Source organism: Schistocerca nitens, chromosome 1, assembly GCF_023898315.1.
Source record: "Schistocerca nitens isolate TAMUIC-IGC-003100 chromosome 1, iqSchNite1.1, whole genome shotgun sequence".
Classification (NCBI taxonomy): domain Eukaryota; kingdom Metazoa; phylum Arthropoda; class Insecta; order Orthoptera; family Acrididae; genus Schistocerca; species Schistocerca nitens.
Genome location: NC_064614.1, coordinates 607,770,130 through 607,796,771, shown reverse-complemented (window position 1 = coordinate 607,796,771; position 26,642 = coordinate 607,770,130). Strand labels below are relative to the sequence as shown.

Genomic DNA, 26,642 nt, shown 5'->3' with positions numbered 1-26,642 from the left:
TCAGTGTAAGTTGGTGCAAATACACTCAGTCGGGGGGGGGGGGGGGTATGCAAAGAGTGGAGCTGCAATTCTCTCTCACAGGTAGCACGGTCACCGCAGTGCATTAGTATTGTTTGTGTTTAGTATTGTTACCAGACCTGGTAGGGACTATAAGAGGGGTGAGAAGCATCAGACATTGAGTAGTCACTGTGAAGGACATGCTCATGCAGCGTACTTACGTGAGACACAGTAACCAGCACCTGAAAGAATGTGAAAGGGTTTCATTGATCTCAGTTAGGCCGGCTGGTCGAATCATCCACTATCCAGATTTTTAGGCCATTCGGATATGACAGTGGCCCGATATTTGACCGAATGGGTATGTGATGTGAGCGGAGGCGTACTTGTCCTCAAGGTTCCGGCTACCCACGTCTGATCACCACAAGGTAAGAAACTGACAAGCATTTGCAACAATACATCCGAAATCCGTTATTTGTCACCTTGCACAGGTGTCTCTGTTGTGAAAATACTCCACATATAGTGTCCATAAGTGGAGGTAATCTTCAGCCGGCCGCGGTGGTCTCGCGGTTCTAGGCGCGCAGTCCGGAACCGTGCGACTGCTACGGTCGCAGGTTCGAATCCTGCCTCGGGCATGGATGTGTGTGATGTCCTTAGGTTAGTTAGGTTTAAGTAGTTCTAAGTTCTAGGGGACTGATGACCAAAGCAGTTGAGTCCCATAGTGCTCAGAGCCATTTGAACCATTTTGGAGGTAATCTTCCTGAAAATTCGATGTTTAACGACTTGTTAGACTGAGAAGTAAGTGCTCTTGCAGATTTTAATATCAGTTTATACTGAAGGAGTACGCCTACTTACTTAACCCATCCTTAATTTTTACCATCAGTAGTAGCATCTCTGAGAAAATAATGTCAGCTTCGTTCAATAGGCATCTGCACTGCTTATTACATTTGATTTTTCGAATTACACCTATCTACAGGTTTGGATAACATGGAACCTGAGTTGTCTCATGCATCTCACTGGGCAGTTTTGCATAAGACTGGAATGTCCCCAATACTGGCATCGTTTTTTGCGCTAACTCTGATACAGTTCGGTTTGCTTTATTTAGAAATCTGGAACATCCATATGTACATCTACATCTAAGTCTACATGATTACTCTGCTGTTTCCAATTAAGTGTCTGGCAGGGGGTTCATCGAACCACCTTTAAGTTACTTCTCTGCCGTTACACTCTACAATAGCGCGCGGGAGAAACGAACACTTAAATCTTTCCGTGCAAGTTCTAAATTATTAAGATTTTCTCACTGTGTAGGCGGCGCCAAAAAAATATTTTCACACTCCGAGGAGAAAGTTGTTGATTGAAATTTGTTGTGTTGGTCCTGCCACAGCGAAAAACATCTTCGTTTTAATGACTGCCACATCAGTTCATGTATCATAAGCGTGGCACTCTCTCCCATATTTCGCGACACTAAAACGTGCTGCCCGTCTTTGAACTTTACGATGTGCTCTCAATCCTGTCCGAAGCGGATCCCACACCGCACAGCAATACTCCAGAAGAGGGCGGACAAGCATAGTGTCAGCACTAAGCAGTCTCGTTAGTGAAACTTTTGGATTTTGTAAGTGTTCTGCCAATAAAGTGTAGTCTTTTGTTTGTTTTCCCTACAGCGTTATCTACGTGTTTGTTCCAATTTAAGTTAGTCCTAATTGTAGACCCCAGGTATTTAGTTGGTTACAGCCTTCAGATTTGTGTGTGTTGTCCTGTAACCGAAATTTGACCGATTCTTTTCGGGACTCATGTGTCAGACTTCATACTTTTCATTGTTTAGAGCCAATTGTCACTTTTCATATCGTATAGACGTCATGTCTAAATCATTTTGCAATTCGTTTTGATGATCTGCTGACATTACATGGCGGCAAACGACAACATCGTCTACAAACAACCCAAGAGTACTGCTTAGAATGTCTCTTAAACCGTTTATGTAGATCTGGAACAACGGAGGGCCTATAACACTTCCTTCGGGGACGCCAGATATTACTTCCGTTTTGCTCGACGACTTTCCGTCAGTCGTTACCAACTGTGATCTTCCTGACAAGAAATTATGAATCCAGTCACCCAACTGAGATGACACTCCTTAGGACGCAATTTAATTATGAGTCGCTTGTGAGGAACGGTGTCAAAAGAATTCTGGAAACCTCAATATATGGAATCAGTTCGACAACACCTGTCGATCGCCTCATTTCACAAGAACGATTTTGTAAATCCGTGTTGGTTATTTGTCAATAAATCGTTTTCTTCGAGGTGATTCATAATGTTCGAGCTCAATATATGTTTCAAAATCCTACTGCAAATCGACGTTAGTGATATGAGTCGTAATTCAGCGAATTACTCCTGTTTCCTTTCTTGGATGTTGGTGTGACTTGTGGAGGCTTTCACGGGCACAGAAGCAGGAAATATTTTATTCTATTTTCTAGTGAGACTTCGTGGTCGCTATGTGATAGCTGGGTAAGAAATTAAGTACGAGAATCTTTGACCTCTACTCTCAACTACCCTTAGATATCCATTATAGGTAGAAATCATTGCTGAAAACGTACACCGCTATGTCAATACACCGTTTTCATTTTTTTCCTTGCACTTCCCGGGAAATCTTCATAAAAACAAAACATAACTGATCAGACTTACATAAGTTGAGAGTCACAACAAAACCAAAACAAGTTTCTATAAAACAAATTCAGTTATTTAAACTTCACCACGTCCGTCTCTTCTATCAAACACCTCCTCTAGACAGCGAATAACTTTACAAACCAGTACGAGGCGTTGGCCTATCAATCACACCCGCATTCGCCAACAAAATTCGGAAGAATCTGACCAGAATTCTAAACTTGTGCACGGGAATGCACTCCAGAACACCTGTGTGCTCTCTGTATTAGAAGAACAACTTTGTCGATCGCTGTGAAACACTTTCAGCGTCAGTAGCAAGTAATTTGGCCAGTAGCACTTCGGTCTCAGAGGATCTATAACTTGTCTCACATACCCACTAGGTATGCCGACCGACTCACAGATTACCACAATCACTTCAAATAAGATAAGCGCTTTTCTGAAAACACATTCCTTCAGTCTCAAAAACAATTTGTTACAGTTGGGATGCTGCCGAAGACGGACTATACTGAAATCCTGCTCAGATGTGTTATATCAATATCACATCACATTAACAAAGGATATTGATCGCATACAAAGAAAGATAGTTTGATGGTCATACGTTGTTGAAATGTGAGAGAGTGTAAACAAAGTGTGAAAAATTTTGACAGGTAGATATTCTATAAAGAAGGCGAACAACTGGTGAAGACCTGCAAAGAAATTTTCAAGGACTGGTTTTTAGGCTGAAATCTGCAAGTTTTGTTTAATTCAATATATACTGCCCCATAGAAACAGATAACACGAGTCTAAATAGTGTGTACAGAAACGTATATACATATTCACAGTGCTGCATCTGTGAATCCAACGGAAACAAACTCCAACATATGCCGCAAAATATACTCTGTACAATGCCTTTTACAGCTTTTTGCAAAGCACTGATGTGGACGTGGATGCAGATGACTGGACAAGACGAAAGTTCTTCGATAGCAGTACCAAGCAGTATGTCATTTCGAAATTTGATACAGCCGTCAGTGTAACTCAAATAAAGGTGGGCACTCTTCTTAGTTTATCATAATTTGGTAGTTAGTTTTTGATGTTTTCCTGTAGAGCCATTCTGGCGAGTTCCCAATTAAACCATTTGTTAGTGGCGCTTATCTATATCAACAGTGGCAGCCATTATTTACTTCATGTTTTGAAACAGGGAAGTTCCTAGTATACTTCACACATATGCATGTTCACTTTGGTTAATAGAACTCTACGATCATTATAAAGGAATTATTCATTTTGTGTTAGTCTGCTCCTACAGCCGGTTATTACGCATATAGCTCAATGCATTGAGTGGGAAAGTCAGCGTGAAACACTAGACAGTCCTTCTTTTCCTTTTTTTCTAAGTCGTCAGTATTGCTACTGATCTGATGTTGTCCTCCAGCTTTTAATACCTTGTGCTGACCTTTTCAGCCTTACATTCCTGTCACGTGCAGTATCCTTTATAACAGTTTTCCGTTTTGTCTGTCGCTATTTTTGTCTGTCGCTATTGTTTCATCCCTCTACCTCTCGTTTCAGCACCAATTTAACTATTCATGGATGCCGTAGAAGACGTCCCAGTAACTTGTCCTTTCTTCTGATAAAGATCTTCGTAAGACTTCTCTTCTTATTTCTTCTTTGTAGTACTTTCCCACTTCGTACTGTATCTGTCCACTTAATTTGTAACAATTTCAATAGCACCATATTAAAAATGTTTCCAGTTTCCTCTAATCTGGATTTCCAATGGTCCTTGTTCCACATCCATACAATGTTGAGTTCCAGACGCACACTTTCAGGAACTTCCTCCTCTTTTCCGCATAAGTATCTGATATCAGTAGAGCTCTTATATTGAGAAAATCTTTCGTCCCCTGTCGTAATATCCTTCTGATTCATTCCGTGTTTCCATCATCCTGTGTAACCTTACTTCCGATTGGATAATTCATTTACTTGTTCTACCACTGTATTGTTTCCAATTTTGCCGTTAAGCAAGTCATTTTTCGGTATTCATCATTATTCAGTATTCATAACATGTGTCTAGCCTCTGCTAAATATATGGCCCAATTCTACAAACCTATTGATCCTGAAAAGGATACTCTGATATCTTGTGTGTCCTTTGACCGAGAGGTTTATCATCGTTGTTTTGTTAGCACCATCCGGAGGTCACGCGGAGGGTAATTAAATGATGCGCTTATTTAAGAACGTGTTGAGGCATAGATACCTTCAGATTTATTCTGATAATAACAGAAATCGAATCTTTAAACTAAATGGTGATTTACCTCAAGAACATGTTCTGGTTACACTCCTTTTCGGTCTGTACGTATAGAACTCACCGGAAACATCGTCAAAAAAAATTCATTTACGCTAGCGACATTTCTTTGGTGACGCACAGCTCCAAGATGATGCTTAAACCACTTTATCCACTGATATGAAAGCATTGGAATATCAATTGAAGACATAAAGTCCGTAAATGAGTCCGCGATCATAATGAGACACTTTATGTGTGAAGGTCCGCCTTAATCACACAAATTTCACATTTCAGTCTTACCTGTTTCGGCTACTGTCATCTTCAGATCGATAAAATAAAAAATAGTTGTACAATGACCTTACAAATAAAGAATACTGTACAATGAACTAAATTCAACTATCTGGAACAAAATCTATAACAGGCCTGGTGATACATAAGAAAAATAAAAAAAAAATATATGATTAACGGCCCTCATACCAGTCAAACATACAATAAAATATTCTGATGTAGGAATTAACGTCAAAATTTATACATCTAAATACATAGTAAGTGCTGGTGATGATCTGGAATGCGTCTTGTTTTTATACATATTAACTGCAGCCAGCAGAGGGTACTATAGCTAGGGTACATGAGTAACCAGTATCGTAAATTTAATAATTGACGTGCAGTATGCCTTGTCATTAATTAAAATTACTTCACACTGCAAAATGAGAGTCTGACAATAAAACATGAACTGACATACAATATGTGGAATTAAAAAAAAAACATGCAGCAGAAATCATAGAGGACAATATGGAAGTGTTGCATAAGACACCAAAGGGACTATACTGAACCTGCTCGAAGAAATGGAAGTTTATGTGCAAAGAAAACGGCAACCAGAATTAATGCTTAATGAACAACATGAGTTTAACCTGAACGCTTACTTTGATGTAATAGGAAACCTACTAGTTTGAGCAACGTCGAGCGTCGCAACAGCTCGGCGTGCGGTCGAGTGCGCCGGCCACCAGCGGCGAGGAGACTGGGCATTCTTCCGAAAGCTCTGCCGCAGGAAAACAAGAACTTCTTCATATAGAAAAGCAAGGAGACGGCGCCATGGAGATCCCACTCCGGATGTGTTATCGGCTATCGAGGTTTTAATTAATAGTCACTGTTTTGTTAATTACCTTACACTTACGGTTATGTTTCAATTTTTTGTCATGATAGAAGGTTTCGATTTATAGATGTGAGATAATTTTTAAACTTTTATTCTGGATGTTATACAACTGTGTTTTATTCACTTTGCCAGGCTAGGAACTTCACATCATTACTCTTTACACCTTTTACGTGGATTTTAAGCACGGACCTAATTCCACATATTTTATGTCCGTTCATGTTTTATTGTCAGACGCTCGTTTTGCCATGTGAAGAAATTTTATTTAATGACCACGCATACTGCATTTTAACTATTAAGTTCACAATACTAGTTACTCATGTACCCCAGCTATAGTGCCCCCTGCTAGCTTCAGTTATTTGTATAAATACCAAACGCATCTAGGCCATCACCAGCACTTGCTACGATCGCTACAGTAGACGGTATGTGTACAGATTTTGACGTTGGTATCTACATGTATGTATGGCTGGTGTGCATGACTGATGGCTGTTAATTATGTGAATATTATTTTATTTTTCTTATATGTCGCCAGACTTGTTATAGATTTTACCAGCTAACTGAATGTCGTTGGTTACCACTGTTTTTCTTTTTCTTTTTTGTAACAGATCTGAAGATGGCAGTAGCTGAAACCGCTAATAGTAAATTGTAAAATTTGTGTGACCGAGATGGAGATTTACGAATAAAGCCTCGGGAACCTACTACAAGAAATTATTTATCCATCTAAGTCTTCAGAAAAAATTATGTTTTCATTTCGGCTAAACAACAGTAAGGCAGATTACACACCAGGAGTCAGATTCATAGGCTAAGTAAGATTTGCAGCACGGCAGTACACCAATATGCCTAGGAATAACACTAGACAGAACTCAACTTTCCAGCTGCATCTCTCAAATGTAGCTGCTGAACTCAAAACGAGAAGTAATGTACTTCAAAAACTTGCTAGCACATCATGGGAGGCTAATGCTCTGTTTAAAGATCCACAGCCTTATCCCTATCACACATTGTTGCTACATACCACTGTACAATATGGATCAATAACGCTTACTCTAAGAAGATAGACGCGCAACTCGTGAGGCAGTACGAATAATTGTGGGACATGTTCGGAGTACAAACAGACTAAGGCTCCCTGTTCTCATAAATATCCGACCTCCAGCTCTTAGAAGATCAGAAGCTCTCCACAAAGTCTGGAAAAACATTAAGAAGAATCCTCAGGTACCCGTTCGTCGAGATATAGCATAAGCAGAACAGTAACGCTTGAAATCCAGGGAACCGTCGTCGAGCACAGCAAAAAATCTTCTTGAGTCCACTTTAAATATCAACCATTCATGGAAAATCCGGTGGGAGCAGTCATCAGTTGTCAACAAACATCTAGTTGAAAACCTTTCCACGCGGGTACAAGAATTAGGTACCCCTGGACTTCAGTGGATGCTCATGAACCAGATGAGACAGATGGTGTCATCTACTGCACAACTGAGGATGGGCTCCTTCTTCAAACTGTGACTGCAGCGCCTCTTTGCAGTCCATCCACCACCATTCGTTGCTCACTGTCCTCTTCGTACAATGGAACAATAATGGACATTCACCACGCCTCTGATGAAGCGATCAAATGGATCAGACAAATACATCTGCCAACGTAAAAGTGTACGAGTTTAATTTTGTGTATCTGTTTTCATCATACGATGGATAAAGAAATAAGTATCCCGTCGATTTCTTTCAAAATGTCATTCAGGGGGCCCACGGCGCCTGCAAACCTTGGCAACAGTGTCTGTTCGCGAAATTTTCTCATACTTTCTTCATTGCGTCTTTGACGTACGAGTTGAACAGCAGTGGTGGTAAGCTTATCATCAACTTGTGACACTTGACCTTACACATTTATTAGGTCTATAACTATGCTTCTGCCGCTTTTTCCGAAGTTCGAGGTTTAATTGTGGAAAAACTTACAAAAATTTTACGATTCAAAGTATTGGGCGTCGCTGCCACTACTTTCTCCCATCTTTCGGGCAGCATACGAATCCCGCCGCTGAAGAACGGGCGCCTTTTGAGGAGATCCACGAATCGATCCAAATTTGCACCTGTTGATATGACCGGAAGTGCTGGTCAGCCAGACCGTGGGTAGGACTTCCCGTTTTGACGTTTCCAATTACGTTTCGACGGGTTTCGCGACGTGGGCTCAAGTATTTTCACGCTGCAAAATCACCTTTTCATATCTATCGCTGTACTGCGGCCGTTTGTCTTTCAGTACTTGCCTCAAACGCATCAACTGCTTTCGATAACGATCTCTTGTGATTGTTTCCGTCGTTATCAATAGATTCGAAAATTTTCTCTCTTCCGTCGACATGCCGGTTTCAGACGTAAAAACCGCCATTCTTGAAGCATTGAAACCATTCTCTGCACTTTTTTTCGCTAATAGTTGTATCACCATAGGTCTTGGCCAGCGTTTTATAAGCCTCAGTCGTAGATTTCATGTTAAAGCAGAAAATTAAAACTTCCCGGAAAAGTTGACGTGCTCAATCGAAAAAAACTGTTACAAATTGACTAATATTTTGATGGTGTTGTGTTTACAAATGCCTAAACTTATTGTACGACGTCTACGACCTAAAACCTCAATCACAACTTGCGACTGGTGCCATCTATTGCAGAACGGCGGAAGCAATGTTGTAAGCCTAATATTATTCCCACTAGGGCTTTGTAGATGTTGTATGTTATTCGAGTGTGTCTATATTTTAGCTCCTAAAGGATGGCGTTCATCTTATTCACCTTACAACGACGAAAGCTTTCTCCACGCTCACAAACTTTCCTTCACTCTGCCTTCCATTACTACACGCAATGTCAGAATTGTTTCTTTGGTATATCGTCCTTACCTATAACTGATCTGTTGCGAGTACATCTTCATACTTCTCCCCTGGTGTGTTTTACCCTAGTCACCAGTTTACAGGAGTGTCTAATCAGATTAATCCTCCAATAGTTTCCACATATATCCGCTGTGACTTCTTTGATAAATTAACGATAATGCATATATACACTACTGCCATTAAAATTGCTACACCAAGAAGAAATGCAGATGATAAACGGGTATTCATTGGACAAATATATTATACTAGAACTGACATGTGATTATATTTTCACGCAATTTGGGTACATAGATCCTGAGAAATCAGTACCCAGAACAACCAACTCTGGCCGTAACAACGGCCTTGATACGCCTGGGCATTGAGTCAAACGGAGCTGGGATGGCGTGTACAGGTACAGATGCCCATGCAGCTTCAACACAATACCACCGTTCATCAAGAGTAGTGACTGGCGTATTGTGATGAGCCAGTTGCTCGGCCACCATTTACCAGACGTTTACAATTGGTGAGAGATCTGGAGAATGTGCTGGCCAGGGCAACAGTCTAACATTTTCTGTATCCAGAAAGGCCCGTACAGGACCTGCAACATGCGGTCGTGCATTATCCTGCTGAAATGTAGGCTTTCGCAGGGATCGAATTAAGGGTAGAGCCACGGGTCGTAACACATCTGAAATGTAACGTCCACTGTTCAAAGTGCCGTCAATGCGAACAAGAGGTGACCGAGGCGTGTAACCAATGACACCCAATACCATCACGCCAGGTGATACGGCAGTATGGCGAGGACGAATACACGCTTCCAATGTGCATTCACCACGATGTCGCCAATCCACCATGATGCTGTAAACAGAACCTGGATTCATCCGAAAAAATGAGGTTTTGCCATTCGTGCACCCAGGTTCGTCGTTGAGTACACCATCGCAGGCGCTCCTGTCTGTGATGCAGCGTCAAGGGTAACCGCAGACATGGTCTCCGAGCTGATAGTCCATGCTGCTGCAAACGTCGTCGAACTGTTCGTGCAGATGGTTGTTGTCTTGCAAACGTCCCCATCTGTTGACTCAGGGATCGGGATCGAGACGTGGCTGCACGATCCGTTACAGCCATGCGGATAAGATGCCTGTCATCTCGACTGCTAGTGATACGAGGCCGCTGGAATCCAGCACGGCGGTCCGTATTACCCTCCTGAACCCATCGATTCCATATTCTGCTAACCGTCATTGGATCTCGACCAACACGAGCAGCAATGTCGCGATACGATGAACCGCAATCGCTATAGGCTACAATCCGTCCTTTATCAAAGTCGGAAACGTGACGGTACGCATTTCTCCTCCTTACACGAGGCATCACAACAACGTTTCACCAGGCAGTGCCGGTCAACTGCTGTTTGTGTACGAGAAATCGGTTGGAAACTTTCCTCATGTCAGCACGTTGTAGGTGTCGCCACCGGCGCCAACCTTGTGTGAATGCTCTGAAAATCTAATCATTTGCATATCACAGAATATTCTTCCTGTCGGTTAAATTTCGGGTCTGTAGCACGTTATCTTCGTGGTGTAGCAATGACAAAACTCTACCATCTGGTGAGCAAGATGTATGAGACAGGCGAAATACCCTCAGACTTCAAGAAGAATATAATAATTCCAATCCCAAAGAAAGCAGGTGTTGACAGATGTGAAAATTACCGAACTATCAGTTTAATAAGTCATGGCTGCAAAATACTAACGCGAATTCTTTACAGACGAATGGAAAAACTGGTAGAAGCGGACCTCGGGGAAGATCAGTTTCGATTCCGTAGAAATGTTGGAACACGTGAGGCAATACTAACCTTACGACTTATCTTAGAAGAAAGATTAAGAAAAGGCAAACCTACGTTTCTAGCATTTGTAGACTTAGAGAAAGCTTTTGACAATGTTAACTTGAATACTCTCTTTCAAATTCTGAAGGTGGCAGGGGTAAAATACAGGGAGCGAAAGGCTATTTACAATTTGTACAGAAACCAGGTGGCAGTTATAAGAGTCGAGGAGCATGAAAGAGAAGCTGTGGTTGGGAAAGGAGTGAGACAGGGTTGTAGCCTCTCCCCGATGTTATTCAATCTGTATATTGAGCAAGCAGTAAAGGAAACAAAAGAAAAATTTGGAGTAGGTATTAAAATTCATGGAGAAGAAGTAAAAACTTTGAGGTTCGCTGATGACATTGTAATTCTGTCAGAGACAGCAAAGGACTTGGAAGAGCAGTTGAACGGAATGGACAGTGTCTTGGAAGGAGGATATAAGATGAACATCAACAAAAGCAAAACGAGGATAATGGAATGTAGTCAAATTAAATCGGGTGATGCTGAGGGGATTAGATTAGGAAATGAGACACTGAAAGTAGTAAAGGAGTTTTGCTATTTAGGGAGTAAAATAACTGATGATGGTCGAAGTAGAGAGGATATAAAATGTAGACTGGCAATGGCAAGGAAATCGTTTCTGAAGAAGAGAAATTTGTTAACGTCGAGTATAGATTTAAGTGTCAGGAAGTCGTTTCTGAAAGTATTTGTATGGAGTGTAGCCATGTATGAAAGTGAAACATGGACGATAACTAGTTTGGACAAGAAGAGAATAGAAGCTTTCGAAATGTGGTGCTACAGAAGAATGCTGAAGATAAGGTGGGTAGATCACGTAACTAATGAGGAGGTATTGAATAGGATTGGGGAGAAGAGAAGTTTGTGGCACAACTTGACTAGAAGAAGGGATCGGTTGGTAGGACATGTTTTGAGGCATCAAGGGATCACAAATTTAGCATTGGAGGGCAGCGTGGAGGGTAAAAATCGTAGAGGGAGACCAAGAGATGAATACACTAAGCAGATTCAGAAGGATGTAGGTTGCAGTAGGTACTGGGAGATGAAGAAGCTTGCACAGGATAGAGTAGCATGGAGAGCTGCATCAAACCAGTCTCAGGACTGAAGACCACAACAACAGTGTACTATCTGATGAAAAGTACGCAGCACTCTTACGTAAAGCGAATTTGACCACTAGATTCCACGGGAGGCGAACCAGCCAGTATAAAAGGTAGAGGGGAGTACTGTGTTGTCGGTAGACAAGCCGCAACAGCAGAATGGATCGGTCAGGAGGACTCACTGACTTTGAACGTGGACTAATCATTGAATGTCAACCGAGTAACACATTCCTCAGAGGCATTTCAATGCTTCTAAAGCCGCCGACGTTCACTGTTGGTGTTGCGACCGTGATGTGGAAAAGCGAAGAAACAACCATACCTAAACACATACCAGGTAGACCTCGTGTTCTGACAGAGGGACCGTCGAGCATAGCGGATGTATACAAATAATATGAAATCAGGGAAAGGAATCACTGGTGAGTTCCAAACTGCTAGCAACAGTCCAGCTAGTACTATGACTTGCGTAGGGGGTTAAAAAGTTAGGGTCGCAGTGCTCCAGCAACTCCTCACTGTGGTGTCACCGCCAGACACCACACTTGCTAGGTGGTAGCTTAAATCGGCCGCGGTCCATTAGTACATATCGGACCCGCGTGTCGCCACTGTCAGGATCGCAGACCGAGCGCCACCACAAGGCAGGTCTCGAGAAACGCACGAGCACTCGCCCAGTTGTACGACGACATTGCTAGCGACTACACTGACGAAGCCTTTCTCTCATTTGCCGAGAGACAGTGAGAATAGCCTTCAGCTAAGTCCATGGCTACGACCTAGCAAGGCGCCATTTGTACCATTGCATGTATCTCACGATAGTCTCACTTGTATCATCCAGAATGCTGTATACCAAAGGACAATATAAAAGTTAAGTGTTCTAGTAGCTACGTTCTTTTCTTTATCACATTCATTACGACTCCTGTTCCAGACTTAACGCCAGACGGCGTGAGTTGACGCGTGCCCCTTTCGGCTACTTCACTGTGGACTGGCTGCCTTAACAGTCCACTACACTCACAACACACACTTTTCTGCAGTCAGTGCTGAGTGACACTTGAGGACGTGTAAAGAGCGACGCCACTGGACCGTGAATGACTGGAAACGAGTGCTCTGGAGTGATGAATCACGCTTTACACCGTGTGAATCCGATGCAAAGGTTTGGGTGTGGTCAATCCCTGGAGGCCGTTATCTGCCACCGTGTGTAGTTCTAACAGTGAAGTACACATTATGGTATGGAGGTGTTTTCTGTGTTGCTGGTTTAGTCCCCTTATTGTGCTTAAGATAAAGATCAATGTGGAAGGATATAAACATATTTTACAGCATTGTGTACTGCGATTAGTAGTGGAACAGTTTGGAGACGATTATTGTTTGTATCAACATGGCAATACACGTTGTAATGAAGCAGCATCTGTCAGGCAATAGTTTGTAGACAGCTGCTGCCTCGGTCGTAGGTTCGAATCCTGCCTCGGGCATGGATGCGTGTGATGTCCTTAGGTTCAGTTAGGTTTGCGTAGTTGTAAGTCTAGGGGACTGATGACCTCAGATGTTAAGTCTCATAGTGCTTAGAGCCATTTGAGCCATTTGGTTTGTAGGCAGTAACAGCCCTGAAATTGACTGGCCTCTCTTAAGTTCCGTCCTAAATCCAATGCAACGCTGTCGGCATGAGTTACAACGTCGACTTCAGACCGCCAGCAACATCCAATATCACTACATTCTTTGGTTTAGGGTCTTGAGGAAGAATGTGCTGCCATTCCTCCACAGACTTTCGGATACCCCACTCAAAGTGCACCAGCAGAGTTGAAGCCGTCATAAAGGAAAAGGGTCAACATACCCCATATAAATGTCCGCTAATAGGTGCCCAGATACTTTTGATAAGAGTATACATGGCATCCTGCCCTCTGGTTACATTATAACTACTGTGCTTGTGAAACGTTGATTATGTATTTATTTAGTATATTCCACTCATCTCCTATGCAAACAGTCGCGTCCCTTTTACTTCGGCTATTGGTTACTGTCTCAGACAATTTCTGCTTCACCTCAATCGGTGCTAAATTTTCGATATTACATTTCATAGTAAGTTCTTTTTTTCCTGTCCGCTTGAATTTCAACATCATGTTCATAACTACTAAGTTATAATCTGTGTCTACGTCCGCACATGGGTGTGCTTTGTCGTCCAGAAGTTGTTTCCTTAATCTCTAACTACAATGTATTTCCTGGTGGAAACCTTTGTCAGAACGCTGACAACCTCTTTTTCTTCTCATCACTTTCCTGTTGTCCATATTCCCCAGCTCTCCTATAACAGTTTTACAATACGTTAGGGCTATGGAATTTTAATACCTCCTGACATATTCTACCAGTTCCTCCATTTACTTATACACTCCTGGAAATTGAAATAAGAACACCGTGAATTCATTGTCCCAGGAAGGGGAAACTTTATTGACACATTCCTGGGGTCAGATACATCACATGATCACACTGACAGAACCACAGGCACATAGACACAGGTAACAGAGCATGCACAATGTCGGCACTACTACAGTGTATATCCACCTTTCGCAGCAATGCAGGCTGCTATTCTCCCATGGAGACGATCGTAGAGATGCTGGATGTAGTCCTGTGGAACGGCTTGCCATGCCATTTCCACCTGGCGCCTCAGTTGGACCAGCGTTCGTGCTGGACGTGCAGACCGCGTGAGACGACACTTCATCCAGTCCCAAACTTGCTCAATGGGGGACAGATCCGGAGATCTTGCTGGCCAGGGTAGTTGACTTACACCTTCTAGAGCACGTTGGGTGGCACGGGATACATGCGGACGTGCATTGTCCTGTTGGAACAGCAAGTTCCCTTGCCGGTCTAGGAATGGTAGAACGATGGGTTCGATGACGGTTTGGATGTACCGTGCACTATTCAGTGTCCCCTCACGATCACCAGTGGCGTACGGCCAGTGTAGGAGATCGCTCCCCACACCATGATGCCGGGTGTTGGCCCTGTGTGCCTCGGTCGTATGCAGTCCTGATTGTGGCGCTCACCTGCACGGCGCCAAACACGCATACGACCATCATTGGCACCAAGGCAGAAGCGACTCTCATCGCTGAAGACGACACGTCTCCATTCGTCCCTCCATTCACGCCTGTCGCGACACCACTGGAGGCGGGCTGCACGATGTTGGGGCGTGAGCGGAAGACGGCCTAACGGTGTGCGGGACCGTAGCCCAGCTTCATGGAGACGGTTGCGAATGGTCCTCGCCGATACCCCAGGAGCAACAGTGTCCCTAATTTGCTGGGAAGTGGCGGTGCGGTCCCCTACGGCACTGCGTAGGATCCTACGGTCTTGGCGTGCATCCGTGCGTCGCTGCGGTCCGGTCCCAGGTCGACGGGCACGTGCACCTTCCGCCGACCACTGGCGACAACATCGATGTACTGTGGAGACCTCACGCCCCACGTGTTGAGCAATTCGGCGGTACGTCCACCCGGCCTCCCGCATGCCCACTATACGCCCTCGCTCAAAGTCCGTCAACTGCACATACGGTTCACGTCCACTCTGTCGCGGCGTGCTACCAGTGTTAAAGACTGCGATGGAGCTCCGTATGCCACGGCAAACTGGCTGACACTGACGGCGGCGGTGCACAAATGCTGCGCAGCTAGCGCCATTCGACGGCCAACACCGCGGTTCCTGGTGTGTACGCTGTGCCGTGCGAGTGATCATTGCTTGTACAGCCCTCTCGCAGTGTCCGGAGAAAGTATGGTGGGTCTGACACACCGGTGTCAATGTGTTCTTTTTTCCATTTCCAGGAGTGTATGTTGCCTCTGTTTGCTCGTCATCAGACTGTGATATGGGCATGTAAACGCGTACAGGTGTATTTGGTGCTGAGTTAATGTTGTTCATAGTATCTGTGTTCTTAACTATGTTATGCCATTTATTAATGACGTCGTTATTACCCTGCAGTCATCTTCCTAGAAAACTGTCCTCTTTTCATTACCCTTCACTAAGTCTAACATCAGCCTGTTCATCCCTAATTTCAAATTCTCTGTTTTACCTACGACATACAGACTTCTGGCATTCTGCGCTCAGATTCAAAGAACATTATTCTGCGTTCTTCTGACAACTCCGTCCTGAGGAGTCGCTATACGAAGATCCGAAGGGAAGACTAGTTTACTTCCCAAAGTGTTTTACAAAAGAAATGAAACCAAGAGAATCTTGCAGCAGATTGCATTTTTGTGGATACTTTGAATGTTTTTAATGCACTAGTTTCCATTGGCTTCTAAATCTTCCATTGTCACTGATTATTGCTGATGCGTCCTCCACAGGACTGCCATAGCGATGTGAATCCACTTTCTGAACGCTACAGCAACTTCACATTGATCAAATTAATGACACTGGTGTCGGAATCAATGTTCCTGTGTTTCCTTCCAGGTGATATACTCTGGTTTCTTCTTCATAGTGTTCATCGTCGGGACCTCGAAAAAAAATTCCAATGTTGCCACATGAGTTCAAGCTCAGGAGAAACTTTCATATGACAATAGGGACACTGACACGCAAGTCGCTGACGTGGCGTCAGATCGAAAGACTTGCACTGTGCTGAGAGCCACATCAGGCTTGTTTATGATCTCCTCGGGTTTCCGCTTGTACGTGCTGTCAAACGCTAGAATGTTTTCCCGGAAACACCAGTGCTGCGAGAATGCTGCCGCCTGCTACTGTCTATCTACAACAGGGATCCGACCTTAACTAATCGATTACAGAAGTGAGTGGTTTTGGGTGCTGCTGTATAATTTTCAACGACAAATCACTTTGATAAGCTATTAGAAGAACTGGAGCAGAACTTTAAATAAATGAAAGGCCAGCAATATTAGCAAGCTAGATGCAGCTGCAGTTTTTCAAATTATGAACAATTAGTAATGATCTACCTTGATCAGTCGGGTACTCAAATCAAACTTCGCAGAGATTCCAAAGAAAGTTGAGTAATTCCTTCTAAGTTAGTCGACTGAACTGTCGTTTAGCTCTCCTAGTCAGCAGTGCCATGTTATCCGTTCTTTTCAGGGGCAGATATTTATTATTATTACAGCCAACATGAAGAACACGACGTAGGTGGAAAACGTGAGCTTTTATGAAGGCTGTACTCACGTTTAATTACCAGCGTCACTTAAACATTGCACGATTCTCATCACGAATCTTTCTTGCCGTTGACTCTCTGTCGTAAGATACCGCCGCGAGATCACTGTGTGTCTTATTTCAATGTGATGCAGTCATACGAACAGTCCACTTCCTTCTCGTAGGATTGCTGGATTGCTTAACGCCGGTACTGAAAGTGTACTCAATTTCTGCTTCTGACTAGTCTTCTTCCCTTTTGCTAGATACGTAACTAACCTAATGTCAAACTCATTACCATTAACAGTAAAACTTTGCCCATGAACTGTAATTAAAGGATTTACGGAATACTGCCGGTTGTTTAAGGATGAAATTATCTCTTGTTGATGAAAAAGGAGATAAGTTACAAGAGTAACCTAGGTTGTTTCGACAGAACGTCTTTTCGAAGTATGCAGCTGCCAAATTTTAGTTCATTACAAAACTTTCGACTGAGGCAGCATATAAGGGATAACATGTCATCACTGAATTCCTCTACAGCCTCTACGTTTATAGTTTCACAATCATGTTCATCATAGACTCACCGGACATGGGCGGTGTATGTATACTTCTGGCCATTAAAACTGAAACACAGTGAAGGCGGCATGCAACAAACACAAGACTGGCATACTACATGTTTGGCTGTGCAAATGATTAGCATTTCAGTGCAAACCCAAAGCGAGGGTAGGAGTACCGCCATCTAAATTCTGTACATAAGGAAAGGTTACGCAGCGGATTGTTTGTGAGACTATCAAGTTATGCCTCTTTTAAGAACACGAAAAGTTTACCATAACCTGTTGTAATTTGACAACAGCAGGATCGTAGCCCTTCTAGATAGTAGTTTATCTGTCCGATTGTCCGCGTGAATAAAAGTATGCACACTAAGAGTGCGATGGCGTATCGAGCACTGTTGTCTGTCAGCACGGTGGCTCTTATTTCTGCTGCTCTTGACGCGGTTTGTTTTCATAAAGTCTTTATGGCTGCCACAACAGAAATATAATTTCTGTACGAAAAAGTCAGCAGGAAAGCAAGGAGAGTATTTGTGTTTGATCGACAAGATAGTTACAGTATGAGATTTTCACTCTGCAGCGGAGTGTGCGCTGATATGAAACTTCCTGGCAGATTGAAACTGTGTGCCCGACCGAGACTCGAACTCGGGACCTTTGCCTTTCGCGGGCAAGTGCTCTACCATCTGAGCTACCGAAGCACGACTCACGCCCGGTACTCACAGCTTTACTTTTGCCAGTATCTCGTCTCCTACCTTCCAAACTTTACAGAAACTCTCCTGCGAACCTTGCAGAACTAGCACTCCTGAAAGAAAGGATACTGCGGAGACATGGCTTAGCCACAGACTGGGGAATGTTTCCAGAATGAGATTATCACTCTGCAGCGGAGTGTGCGCTGATATGAAACTTCCTGGCAGATTAAAACTGTGTGCCCGACCGAGACTCGAACTAGGCACCTTTGCCTTTCGCGGGCAAGTGCTCTACCATCTGAGCTACCGAAGCACGACTCACGCCCGGTACTCACAGCTTTACATCTGCCAGTATCTCGTCTCCTACCTTCCAAACTTTACAGAAGCTCTCCTGCGAACCTTGCAGAACTAGCACTCCTGAAAGAAAGGATACAGCGGAGACATGGCTTAGCCACAGCCTGGGGAAGTTTCATATCAGCGCACATTCCGCTGCAGAGTGAAAATCTCATTCTGGAAACATTCCCCAGGCTGTGGCTAAGCCATGTCTCCGCTGTATCCTTTCTTCAAGAGTGCTAGTTCTGCAAGGTTCGCAGGAGAGCTTCTGTAAAGTTTGGAAGGTAGGAGACGAGATACTGGCAGAAGTAAAGCTGTGAGTACCGGGCGTGAGTCGTGCTTCGGTAGCTCAGATGATAGAGCACATGCCCGCGAAAGGCAAAGGTCCCGAGTTCGAGTCTCGGTCGGGCACACAGTTTTAATCTGCCAGGAAGTTTCATAGTTACAGTACTTACAACCTACTTGGAAGATGAAATGAGAGCCTTAAGTTCAAATAAGATAAACGGAACAATTTTGGTTAAAGCTCAAGGTCATTATTGATCTCAATCAAGACAAATACGCAATAAGTAATGTAATAAAATACAGCAAAGGCTCACCTTGGATGAATTGTGTCATTTACAGAATATGTCAAAAATAGAGGTTGTTGTTCTCTCACTAAAAAAGAGAAAACAGCGAAACTGACAGAGGAAACTCAATGGCAAGCAGCGTATATCCTTGAAGATATCGACGAACTCTACGACAATTTTCACATTCAGATCCTGGCGAAAAGTACACTCCTGGAAATTGAAATAAGAACACCGTGAATTCATTGTCCCAGGAAGGGGAAACTTTATTGACACATTCCTGGGGTCAGATACATCACATGATCACACTGACAGAACCACAGGCACATAGACACAGGCAACAGAGCATGCACAATGTCGGCACTAGTACAGTGCATACCCACCTTTCGCAGCAATGCAGGCTGCTATTCTCCCATGGAGACGATCGTAGAGATGCTGGATGTAGTCCTGTGGAACGGCTTGCCATGCCATTTCCACCTGGCGCCTCAGTTGGACCAGCGTTCGTGCTGGACGTGCAGACCGCGTGAGACAACGCTTCATCCAGTCCCAAACTTGCTCAATGGGGGACAGATCCGGAGATCTTGCTGGCCAGGGTAGTTGACTTACACCTTCTAGAGCACGTTGGGTGGCACGGGATACGTGCGGACGTGCATTGTCCTGTTGGAACAGCACGTTCCCTTGCCGGTCTAGGAATGGTAGAACGATGGGTTCGATGATGGTTTGGATGTACCGTGCACTATTCAGTGTCCCCTCGACGATCACCAGTGGTGTACGGCCAGTGTAGGAGATCGCTCCCCACACCATGATGCCGGGTGTTGGCCCTGTGTGCCTCGGTCGTATGCAGTGCTGATTGTGGCGCTCACCTGCACGGCGCCAGACACGCATACGACCATCATTGGCACCAAGGCAGAAGCGACTCTCATCGCTGAAGACGATACGTCTCCATTCGTCCCTCCATTCACGCCTGTCGCGACACCACTGGAGACGGGCTGCACGATGTTGGAGCGTGAGCGGAAGACGGCCTAACGGTGTGCGGGACCGTAGCCCAGCTTCATGGAGACGGTTGCGAATGGTCCTCGCCGATACCCCAGGAGCAACAGTGTCCCTAATTTGCTGGGAAGTGGCGGTGCGGTCCCCTACGGCACTGCGTAGGATCCTACGGTCTTGGAGTGCATCCGTGCGTCGCTGCGGTCCGGTCCCAGGTCGACGGGCACGTGCACCTTCCGCCGACCACTGGCGACAACATCGATGTACTGTGGAGACCTCACGCCCCACATGTTGAGCAATTCGGCGGTACGTCCACCCGTCCTCCCGCATGCCCACTATACGCCCTCGCTCAAAGTCCGTCAACTGCACATACGGTTCACGTCCACTCTGTCGCGGCATGCTACCAGTGTTAAAGACTGCGATGGAGCTCCGTATGCCACGGCAAACTGGCTGACACTGACGACGGCGGTGCACAAATGCTGCGCAGCTAGCGCCATTCGACGGCCAACACCGCGGTTCCTGGTGTGTCCGCTGTGCCGTGCGTGTGATCATTGCTTGTACAGCCCTCTCGCAGTGTCCGGAGCAAGTATGGTGGGTCTGACACACCGGTGTCAATGTGTTCTTTTTTCCATTTCCAGGAGTGTATATCAGAAAATCTTAGGAAATGCTGTTAGATCAACGGATCCAGTCCTCCCATATAATCTCTCGTGGATGATTCTTTGTTGTAATTGAATACAGGAGACGGAAAGACGAAATATTAATTTTCTAACTGAAAAATGTATTCACGGGTTAAAATCAATGTCTGACTCACCAATGAGAAATACCCAAACAAGCATTGTCGATACTGAAAAACAGCGGAGACTATTCAGAACGATTAAGGCAGTTCTAACGATGCAATTCACGTTAGATTTAAGGTTTTACATTAGCTCTAGAGCACATCTATCGAGAATCCCCCGCACAGATAACAGTTCCACGTGATGGTGGAGCAGAGCAGACCACTCCAGTTTACAAAAAGAGCAAAAGATCAGTGACAGAGTCGCTCGGACATATCTTTGGGAGAAAAGCGGTATAGTTCTTAAGGAACTCTGCTGGGTAAATTTAGAAAACCTGTGCCCGAACAAATCCTTGCTACCATTAGGCTGCCCCTGTCGTATATCTCGATTAGGGATCGTGAAAATGAGAAAAGAGCCTTACAGATAGTCATTTTTTCCTAGGCCAATACACGAAATTAATGTATTAAAAAAAACTAAACTCCTCCCGCATAGGCTATGAAGGCCCAGAGGTACCGACTGGCCGCCGTGTCATCCTCAGCCCACAGGCGTCACTGGATGCGGATATGGAGGGGCATGTGGTCAGCACACCGCTCTCGTGGCCGTATATCAGTTTCCGAGACCGGAGCCGCCACTTCTGAATCAAGTAGCTCTTCAGTTGGCCTCACAAGGCCTGAGTGCTCCCCGCTTGCCAACAGCGCTCGGGAGACCGGATGGTCACCCATGCAAGTGCTAGTCCAGCCCGACAGCCCTTAACTTCGGTGATCTGACGGGAACCGGTGTTACCACTGCGGTAAGGCCGTTGGCGAAATTAACATACTGCCAGACAAAAAAATTCAAGCACCCGGAGAAGGAGGACGATACGAATTGAAACTTTACCGATAGTATATGTGATGTCATTTCAGTGATTAAAAGTTGGAGGCAAATTTACAAAGAACTTGGCAGTATGAGCGCACTTAATAGTATGACGCTGCACCCCCTCCAGTCTGGGTGCACGCACCGATTCGGTTGGAAAACACGTTATAAAGTCGTTGTATTCTGTCCTGTGGCAGCTGGCCCATAACTGTTGTAACTGATCCTTGATATCTTTGATACCGGCAGTCAGAGAGAGTTCATATCCGACCTGGTCCCTCACAATGGCGGATCTGGGGATCTTGCTGGCAACAGGAATACCTCAACACCACGCAGGCAGTTCATAGAGACAGGTGCAATGTCTGAACGAGCATTGTCCCGCACGATATCGCCGCATGAAGGGTTCCCGCCATCCCTATAAATCACTCAAGCCAAATGTTAGGATGGTTCCTTCGAAAGGGCACGGCCGATTTCCTTCCCCATCTTTCAAACATTCTGAGCTTGTGCTCCGTCTCTAATGACTCAATGTCGACGAAACGTTAAACCCTAATCCTCCTCCTTTCAGTCACTACCAGCGGTAGTGGTGGATCCCACACCATGACGCCAGGAGAAATACCTCAATGCATTTCCGAAACGAGGAAGTGACTTCCTTGTCGGCTGTCGATTCGGGCGCCCTGGTTGCTGATCCTACGCTCCCGTGGGTCTGTTTGGCGTGCCTGTGACCCCTCATAACTGACTGGCCCGACTGGCACACATCCGTATTTTATTAATTATTTCGTGGCACCTGAAGATGGAGCTTTAGGTTCCGAAATCGGTCGTGTAATGAATAAGAAATTAGTGGCAACTGAAGCTGATTTTTATTCTATTGAACGGATAGTGATCTGGGCATCTGATACATGCTCAAACTCGAGTGACTTCCCCAGGACGACTGGTGTTTCCAACATCCATCGGAGACAACTTGTAAAGCCTCTGCAGGAAACCGGCCGGTGTGGCCGAGCGGTTCTAGGCACTTCAGTCCGCAGCCGCGCTGCTGCTACGGACGCAGGTTCGAATCCTGCCTCGGGCACTGATGTGTGTGATGTCCTTAGGTTAGTTCGGTTTAAGTAGTTCTAAGTATAGGGGACTGATGACTTCAGATGTTATGTCCCATAGTGCTTAGAGCCATTTGAACCACTTCAGGAAACAGCACATTGCAGAAGTGCTAAGAGCAGGAGTGGGAAATGGCCAGTGAAAATGCCTACATTCTGCTCCTGATTCGGACGCAGTAGAATATTTAAATGTAAAGTAGTTTTGTGCACCGGTCTGGACCTTGCTAAGTAGAGGATTTACCCGCAATCTGTGGTGTGCAGACGTCGGGTGCCATTTGGACGTCGGTGGAGTCTTATTTGCACATTTCAGAAGTTGGGAGTAGTCTGTTCTTCGTCGTCAATCGAGTTATTTATTGCAATACAGCAGCAGAGAGAATACGAAGTGCGTGGAATTTTGCTTAGACAGTTTCGCGTTTTTCTCGGCGAGTGTTGCGGATTGTTGAGCGTGAACTTGTTTGGTAAAGAGAGAGACCTCAGAGCGGGTCGTGGAGCCATTAACTAACCGACGGTGGTATTAGCGAAAAGTGAGCCACTTGGCGAGGTTTTCAATTAAATCCGCGGCATAGTACGTCGCGTAATCTGCCTCACACACCATACATTGTTAAAGGGTGCGTGACTTCGTTTCGTGACCGGAAGTGGTACTTCGGACCACGTAGCGCATGAAAGGAACGTTTTAGAAAAAGAACTGTCAAAATAATGCCTTGCAGTAATTCTCCCGGCAAACATAAAATCCCTCTTCTGCTAATCTCTTTATTCTGCAAAATATGTGTGAATGCGTGTTCAACATGTCATCCCAAACTACCGGATCGATTTCAACCAAACTTGGTACATATATAACTTGGCGTCTGGGAAGAAGCACTGTCGGGTAAGGACCACCTAACTCTCAAACCGGCGCAGGTGGAGGTGAAAAAGAAGCGTAATACACTGTCTTGACTATAATAATCCAGTGTTCGACAGTTAGAACACCTAGTTACTTCCAACAAACTTAAAACGTAATTTCAAATCTCTTCTGAACTTTTTCTCGTTCACATGCTTAACCTCAAACATTAAATACATTAACACATCTGTAAAATAACTTAAAGCTTGAAGCCGTTTTTTACAGGGGAGTTCGATTCTTTAAAGAATCACTGGTTACTTACTACCTGGAAAGAAGCGCTGGCGGATTAAGAGCCACCTGCGTCACTCAGGGTTGGGAATGAAAGGTATTGACACTGAAACGCGTCATAGGAACCCGAGGAGAAATTTCATCCAAATTTGTTAGGTCCGTGACTTATTATTTGCATAAAAATTCCGTGGGATATAGATTAACTACTACCACAAGGGGTACGCTCTGAATGAGAAAGGGCGACGTACAATTGTTCGTAAACGGCCACTTCGCATTTATTTCCTGCATTTAGTTCGTTTGGAATGCTTTTAAAAGTTCGAAGTACAATTTGTCTCTTATTTGTGTTCTTCAGGGTGCTAAGCCGGTCTCGATAATGAGCTCGGCACCAAACCAATAATTTTGTCAAAGTATTTCGGGACCTCACAATAACACAGCCAGCACAGAAAGATTTGAGTCGAAACAAGGCCCCGGGAGTAGACAACAATCCGTTAGAGCAGCTGATAGCCTTGGGATAGCTAGCCATGACAAAACTCTTCCATCTGATGAGCACGCTGTCTGAGACGGGCGAAATACCCGCAGACATCAAGAAGAATATAATAATTTCAATTCCAAAGAAAGTGGTGCTGAGAGGTGTGAAAATTACCGAACTATCAGTTTAATAAGTCGCGGTTGCAAAATACTAACACGAATCCATAACAAAAGAATGGACAAACTGGTAGAAGTCGGCCTCGGACAAGATTGGATCGGAGCAATGTAGTAACAAGCGAGGCAACTTCTCATAGAAGATAGGTTAAGGAAAGATAAACCTACGTTAATACCATTTGTAGACTTAGTGAAAGCTTTTGACAATGTTGACTAGAAAACTTTCTTTCAAATTCTAAAGGAAGCGAGGGTGAAATATAGGGAGCAAAAGACTACACTACTGGCCATTAAAATTGCTACACCACGAATATGACGTGCTACAGACGCGAAATTTAACCGACAGGAAGAAGATGCTGTGATATGCAAATGATTAGATTTTCAGAGCATTCACACAAGGTTGGCGCCGGTGGCGACACCTACAACGTGCTGACATGAGGACAGCTTCCAACCGATTTCTCATATACAAACAGCAGTTGACCGGCCTTGCCTGGTGAAACATTGTTGTGATGCGTCGTCTAAGGAGAAATGCGTACCATCACGTTTCCGACTTTGATAAAGGTCGGATTGTAGCCTATCGCGTTTGCGGTTTATCGTATCGCGACATTGCTGCTCGCGTTGGTCGAGATCCAATGACTGTTAGCAGAATATGGAATCGGTGGGTTCAGGAGGGTAATACGGAACGTCGTGCTGGATCCCAGCGGCCTCGTATCACTAGCAGACGAGATGATAGGCATCTTATCCGCAAGGCTGCAACGGATCGTGCAGCCACGTCTCGATCCCTGAGTCAACAGATGGGGACGTTGGCAAGACAACAACCATCTGCATGAACAGTTCGATGACGTTTGCAGCAACATGGACTATCAGCTCGGAGACCATGGCTGCGGTTACCCTTGGCGCTGCATCAGGAACAGGAGCACCTGCGATGGTGTACTCAACGACGAACCTGGGTGCACGAATGGCAAAAAGGTTATTTTTTCGGATGAATCCAGGTTCTGTTTACATCGTCATGGTGGTCGCATCCGCGTTTGGCGACAATGCGGTGAACGCACATTGGAAGCGTGTATTCGTCATCGCCATACTGATGTATCACCCGGCGCGATGGTATGAGGTGCCATTGGTTACGCGTCCCGGTCCCCTCTTGTTCGCATTGACGGCACTTTGAACAGTGGACGTTATATTTGAGATGTGTTACGACCCGTGGCTCTACCCTTAATTCGATTCATGCGAAACCCTACATTTCAGCAGGATAATGCACGATCGCATATTGCGGGTTCTGTACGGGCCTTTCTGGATACAGAAAATGTTCGACTGCTGCCCTGGCCAGAACATTCTCCAGATCTCTCACCAACTGAAAATGTCTGGTCAATGGTGGCCGAGCAGCTGGCTCGTCACAATACACAGTTCTTGATGAACTGTGGTATCGTGTTGAAGCTGCATGGGCAGCTGTCCCTGTACACGCCATCCAAGCTCTGCTTGAGTCAATTTCCAGGCGTATCAAGGCCGTTATTACGGCCGGAGGTGGTTGCTCTGGGTTCCAATTTCTCAGAATCTATGCATCAGAATTGAGTTAAAATGTACTCACATGTCAGTTCTAGTATAATATATTTGTCCAATGAATTCCCGTTTATCGTCTGCATTTCTTCTTGGTGTAGCAATTTTAATGGCCAGTAGTGTAGTAACAAGCGAGGCAATACTGAACCTACTACTTCTCATAGAAGATAGGTGAAGGAAAGATAAACCTACGTTAATAGCATTTGTAGACTCAGTAAAAGATTTTGACAATGTTGACTGGAAAACTATCTTTCAATTTCTAAAGGTGGCAGGGGTGAAATACAGGGAGCGCAAAGCTATTTACAATTTGTACAGAAACCAGATGGCAGTTATAAGAATCGAGGAGTATGAAAGAGAAGCATTGGTTGAGAAGGGAGTGAGACAGGGTTGTAGCCTATCCACGATGTTATTCAATCTGTATATCGAGCAAGCAGTAAAGGACGCAAAAGTAAAATTTGAACTAGGAACTGAAGTTCAGGGAGAAGAAATTAAAACTTTGAGGTTTGCCGACGACATTGTAATTCTTTTCAATTCAATAAACTTTACCAACAGCCGTACACCTTAAGATATTTTATTTTATTCTTAAAGCAAGCGGTTTCGGTAATTCATTTCGCCATCTTCAGTCCCCA

General features: G+C 44.6%; 1 pseudogene; it reads right to left on the bottom strand.

Moving 5' to 3' along the window:
* Positions 1-21,464: 21,464 nt before the first annotated feature.
* Positions 21,465-21,582, bottom strand: LOC126210334 (5S ribosomal RNA; annotated as a pseudogene).
* Between the last annotated feature and the right edge of the window lie 5,060 nt (positions 21,583-26,642).